General features: G+C 34.5%; 1 protein-coding gene across 3 annotated transcripts in view; it reads right to left on the reverse strand.

Annotated features, from left to right (window-relative positions):
• The window catches only part of LOC109244914 (probable phosphoribosylformylglycinamidine synthase, chloroplastic/mitochondrial), a 21,421-nt gene extending 15,552 nt beyond the window's left edge, over positions 1 to 5,869 (reverse strand). The window contains exons 1-2 of one of the 3 annotated variants that reach the window (XM_019412078.1): positions 5,772 to 5,869; positions 5,333 to 5,389 (exon numbers count right to left, since the gene is read on the reverse strand). The gene's annotated coding sequence lies outside the window, so the exon portion shown is untranslated. Of the gene's footprint in view, positions 1 to 5,332; positions 5,393 to 5,771 lie in introns of all 3 variants that reach the window. The other 2 variants (XM_019412079.1, XM_019412081.1) reach the window with 2 other exon arrangements.
• Between the last annotated feature and the right edge of the window lie 410 nt (positions 5,870 to 6,279).

The raw sequence follows: 6,279 nt of genomic DNA on the forward strand, positions 1-6,279 counted from the left end.
AATAACGGATAATGGAAAGCCATTCGATAATAGGTTGATGAACAAGATTTGTGATCTCTTTGGCTTCAAGCAACGTAACTCTTCGATGTACAATGCTGCTGCCAATGGTCTAGCTGAGGCATTCAACAAGACTCTATGCAACTTGTTAAAGAAAGTCGTTTCCAAATCCAAACGAGATTGGAATGACCATATGGAAGAAGCTTTATGGGCATATAGGATGAATCACCGTACGCCAACACAGGCGACTCCTTATTCACTCGTTTATGGAGTCGAAGCCGTCTTGCCACTTGAGCGTCAAATACCTTCGTTAAGACTGGCTATTCAAGAAGGGATCACTGATGAAGAAAATACTCGACTTCAATTAGTAGAGTTGGAGGCTCTCGATGAGAAGAGGTTGGAAGCTTAACAGAGTCTTAAATGTTATCAAGCTCGATTATCTCGCGCCTTCAATAAAAGAGTTCGCCCGAGATCCTTTCAAGTAGAAGATCAAGTCCTTGCCATATGAAGACCCATAATTACTTCCCATAAACCTGTAGGGAAGTTTACTTCAAAATGGGATGGGCCATATGTCGTAGAAGAAGCTTACTCAAGTGGGGCTTACAAGTTGGTTGATGTAGATGGCATGAGAATCGGCCGTATCAATGGCAAGTTTTTAAAGAAGTATTATCCTTGAAGTTGCAACGCTCCTTGACGCACGAGCCTAAACTGCATGTTGCTACACTCTTGGCCCGCATGAGTCTAAACTGTGTACGAACCCTATAAAAAAAGAGTCCGCTAGGTTGAAAACTTCGAAAGAGGCGGCCTAGGCAAAAGAGGACGTAAAAAGAAAAATCACCCAGTCTGAACTACGGTATGACTTGATCCTCTTCACTGAGGTACGTAGGCACCTTAGAGTTTCATTCTAAGTTCAGTCGTATAAGTTCAAAAGATACATATTGCCCCAATTGTTGTCCGAGTGAAGTATGGAGGAATGTAAAATCAAGCTGAAATGTCATCCTCCTATTGAACTTTGATCTCATTTGATTTAAAAGGGGCAAGCTTCTATGGTAAATTGGTGTCTTCAATGGAATGATTATAGTCTTTTAGGAGGCTACCAAGTATTTGCAATGAAGCCTGGTGATTCGTTATGTCTTTAAGTTCGCCAAACCTTCAAATTTTTGGTCTTTAAGTTGAAGTCTGCAAATCCGCCAGCTTTAAGTTAGAGTATTCAAGCCCTCCAAGTCCATCGGCTTCAAGTTGAAGTCCTTAAGTCACCAGAATTCAAGTTGAGTTGTTTAAGCCCTCGAAGTCTCCAAGTTGAAATCCTCAAGTCCGTCAGTCTTCAAGTTGAAGTCTTCGCGTTCGCCACCCTTCAAGTTGAGATATCTAAGCCCTCCAGGTCTCCAAGTTGAAGTCTTCAAGTTGAGGTCCTCGAACATGTCGGTCTTCAAGTGGAAGTATTTGAGCCCTCAAATTTTTCAGATTGAAACATCAAAGTCCGCCGAATCTTCAAGTTTGTTGATCTTTAAGTTGAAGTATAAAGTCTGCCGAAACTTCAAAGTTTTCAAGTGTTCAAGTCGACGCCATCAAATCCATGAAGTCTTCGAGTTGAAACTTTATAACTTTCCAATCTTAAGGTGGACATAGAAGTCCCTTTGCACCTTAAGTCGGCTTCTTCGTGGGTTTGTCCATAAAAGGAATTATAACTTTCCAATCTTAAGGTGGACATATGAGCCCCTTTGCACCTTAAATTGGCCTCTTCGTGGGTTTGTCCTTAAAATGAACTATAATTTTCCAATCTTAAGGTGGACATATAAGTCCCTTTGCACCTTAAGTTGGCCTCTTCGTGGGTTGTCCTTAAAAGGAACTATAACTTTCCAATCTTAAGGTGGACATATGAGTCCCTCTGCACCTTAAGTTGGCCTTTCCGGTAGTCGGGTCATTTTGAGAGTAATCTCTCCAATAGTCAGGCCACATTGTGAGTAATCTCTCCGGTAGTCGGGCCATAAAAGTAATCTCTCCGATATTCAGGCCCATCCCCTTACACCCTAAGACCGTCTTCTTCATGTGTGGATCATCTTGTTGAACAAGAACATATCTCTCTCGCTTGATTTAAAAAAAAGAAAAAAGACAACAAAACAAGAAAAGAAGAAGAAGAAATTACCTTCGCGTTAATGCCTCTGGTCGTCAAAGAAACGAATTCAAGGGCAGCTTGAAGATGCCGAAAGATGATTGATGCTCAAAATACATGAGAATGTGGCTATTTATAGATTTCTCAAGGCAGCACATTAAGTGGCTTTGCCGATGTGGGATGACCGTAATTAAAGACCAAAAAGGATACATACGGTAAAAAATCATTCTACTATTTGGACAAGGACACTGTGAGGCGGTGCAATTATTCCATGCTATTAGACTGCTTGTAGGATTCTAATATACAAATCTGAGGTGCACTTGACTCACGTGAAAATAGGTGCAAGACTTTTTAGACTTTTGCTAGCAGTTAATTCAGCAACTGCCACAAGAAAAGGAAAATTCATTCACGCATTAATTTAAACCAATTTCACATTTTCAAGAGGCATTTCAAGAGGTGTATGGACAAATATGTATCTCATTGTATTGTATACGCATATAAAGGATATATGTGTATGTGCGTTATACTTCAAAACTTGTCACGGATGAAGGTGATGTCATACCTCGGCAAGATTTGAAGTAGGGGCATTTGTAGGCATATAAATTTTATTAAAATTAAATCCATAAAATAATTTGGATTATATTTTAAATTCAAGATATATTGGTCCAAATAAATATTATGGGCTAATATAATGGAATTATATAAATAAGCCCAATATATATGAGTTAAATAAATAAGCCTTAATCCATTGGGCTAGCCCATTTAATTGGGCTAAAGTGATGAGCCCACTTCATTAAGCCCAAGATGGCATCTTCCTAGAGGCCCAGTTTGGTGCCACGTGTCAAATGATGTGGCAAGCCAAGTCAAGCCGAAGAGCCAATAGGACCATGCCACGTGTCAAAATGACAAGGCATGCCCAGTCACACTAAAAGGCCAATGAAACCGCGCCACGTGTGCAAGTGACATGTTCTGGCCAATCAAATGCGGTCATGTCACACTTTAATTTGATTGGTCGGAAAGAGTTTGTTCTTATCACAACTCCTCCCTTCCACAACTATAAATAGAGGTCTTCATAACTCAGAAAAGGGACAAGAAGTTATAACAAGAAGCGGGAAAGAGCTCGTGGATCAAACACTGCAAATTCCTCCACAAGTTTCAAGCTTCAAGCAATCAAGTTTCAATCTTCAAGCAATCAAGTTCAAGCTCAAGAACGAAGAACAAATCAAGTTCAAGCTCAAGAACGAAGAACGAATCAAGGTCAAGTTCAAGCAATCAAGCTAAAGCTCAAGAACAAGATCATCGTTCGTGGCGACAACTACATATTCAAGATCAAACTCAAAGGCCCTTGAATTTATTTACTATTGAAAACAAGAATCAGAGGATTCATAGAGATTGTAACACTCAAATATTCGAAATAAAATACTGCGATTGTTGCGATATTTTTCGGTCTTGATTTTATTTTCTCGACGCAATTTATTGTCTACAATTATTATTAAATAATTTTATTTATCATTTACCCTGCCTTTTTATATAATAAATTTATGTCGTATCACAATTTTTCTTTATAATATTGCAAGTTTTTTCTTTATATTGTTGGTGTGTGACATCATGAAATAACAACAATCGATACAATCTATCTAAACATTGTATTTATCAAACGATACAATACAATACAATACAATACATTATGAAACGATGTGTAACAACTATCCAAACAAGCTGTTAAGCTCAAGACATCTCGTTCACTATTACTTTGGTGCAATCATGTTCGAGTAAGTAAGAATATCCATATGTTACAATTATAAAAGTGGAAAATACGAAGTAAGATGTTGATGTGCATTTTTGCCCTTAAAATGCATTATTTTACTTTAATGTACAAAAATAATTAAAAATATTTTATAATAACTAATTGTCTAAATCTAGCAAGTTAAAAGAAAATATAAGTATTTAATAATAATACAAAATAAGAAGATATTTTAACAGCTATCTATTAGCATGACAATTAAACTAATCTATACTTTTAACGCATACAACTTATAACGTAAATAAGGCTCCTAAGTTCTAATAAAAGGTGAAGCTACAATATTAGGTACGAATTCGAACGAATACTGCTGCTTAGCAGGGGCGGCCCGACGAATTTTGGGGCCTAAAGCCAAATTTTATGAGGGGCCTTAACTTTTTAATTTTTTTTATTTATTTGAAGTCTATGTTTTAGCTTTTCTTATCTACAAAGTTATTAATAATTTTCTTATAATTAATAACTCCTAATAAGTATTTCTCAATTGACAACATAACTAATCCATTTAATCTTTCTTGTGTCATTGTTGTTCTTAGGTAAGATTTTATCAATTTGAATTTTGAAAACTTCTTTCCGTTGAATCAACGGTAACATGAGTTATTAACATTATTCCATAAGCAATTTAGGCATTTGGAAAAAAAATTAAATCTTTTTGTTTGATTAAGTGTATTAATTAAACTGTTAACTTCTACTTGTACTATTTTTCTTAATACTTTTAATTCAGAAAATAAATCTAAACCATCAATATCGAATTGATTATTACGTTTTAAGGAACATTCAAGATTAAGGCAATATTTTTTCAAATTTCCAACATCTAGTGATCTTAGTTTTTACTGCTAAATAGAAAACCAAAAATATTTTCATATGTTTCGAATTGTCCAAATCTATTTTGAAGTGAAAAAAATAGTCTTGTCTATTATGTATAAAAGTAATCAACTCTAAAGGACTCTTTGAAAGATTTTGGGATTTCATTATCAATATTTGTATCAAATTGTTACTTCCTATATATCACACGTTTCTTACGAAATTCGGGTTCGATATTCATTTCAAGTGCAATTTTCTTGGTAGAAAGAAATCAAACTTTTTCACTGTACAAAACTCTTTTTTAAACTTATACATAGTCTATTAGGTGTACTGGGACCCCACAAATACGGGGCCTAAAGCGGTTGCTTTATTTGCTTTATGGAAGGACCGCCCCTGCTGCTTAGACCCTATATTTATCTTAAAAAATCCATTAAATATGAATAAATATTTAATTATGAATCAATAACTAAAGCACACTATGCATTCGATAGCAAGTAATAGGCAAACATTATTCTTTTATCTACGAAAACCCTACAATTTAAATAAATATCAGAGTTAAACAATTTTCTCAACGTCATCATACAGAACATATTCTAGAAAAAAATCAGTGATAATCATACTTGTAAGAATTTTGTTGCAGTGATGCCTCAAGCAGATGTTGCCATTGCCAGAATCTGCTGCTAATAAATAAGAGGAAATAAATTATATTAGAACCAAAAAAAGAAGACAAAACAATTTAGCACCATAAATTTTTGGAATTAGAAAAAAAAAACTTAACTTCTAACAAAGTAACAAAATATATGCGAGCTAAAGAAAAATTCAAAAAAATCCAAGGAATTTTCATCAAGTAAACCAAGAATTTTCAATTAAATACCCCACTCAAGAACCCAGTTTTTGGCGTTTTCTTCAACCAACACACCCAAAAAGGTATTTAGCATAAAAACTGAGTTAGAATAGAGTACACACTAGTTGTGAATGATAAAGATCAAAACTTAAAATTAAATCTTCTTCCACAAATTCTCAACATAGAAAAAAAAAATTCAATTTGACAACGAGTACCTAGCCAATGTGAGAGAGGGGAAAATGGGAGAGAGAAGTTAAGGAGGAAGAGGAGCGATAGTCTGGTGAGGCTTTGGACAAAAACCCTACTAGTGAAATATTCCCTTATCTTTTTTTCTTTTCTACTTTACCCTTTTTTTTTTCTACTTTAATGATCCTAAGAATAAGTGCCCACTTATTCACTCTTGTAAATGAGTGATTGATATAGAGTCAACTTAGGCAACTTTAAGAGTAAAATATGGTGATTTTTAATCTCTAGGAAAGTAATTTTAATTTTTGTAATAATTATATCAATATATTATTTGAAAATAATTTTTTTGCTTTCATTCTAGATGATGGGCAAAATAAAAAGATTGTAGACTTTAGTAGGTGTTTGGACATAAAAATTATAGTTTTTGAAAAAATTAGTATTTGGAGTTAAGTTAAAATGGTATTTGAAATTTTGTTTGGACATGCATTTCACTTGAAAAAATATTATAGTTTTTGTGAGTGAGAGAACAAAAAATAT

This window comes from Nicotiana attenuata, unplaced genomic scaffold (genome assembly GCF_001879085.1).
Source record: "Nicotiana attenuata strain UT unplaced genomic scaffold, NIATTr2, whole genome shotgun sequence".
Classification (NCBI taxonomy): domain Eukaryota; kingdom Viridiplantae; phylum Streptophyta; class Magnoliopsida; order Solanales; family Solanaceae; genus Nicotiana; species Nicotiana attenuata.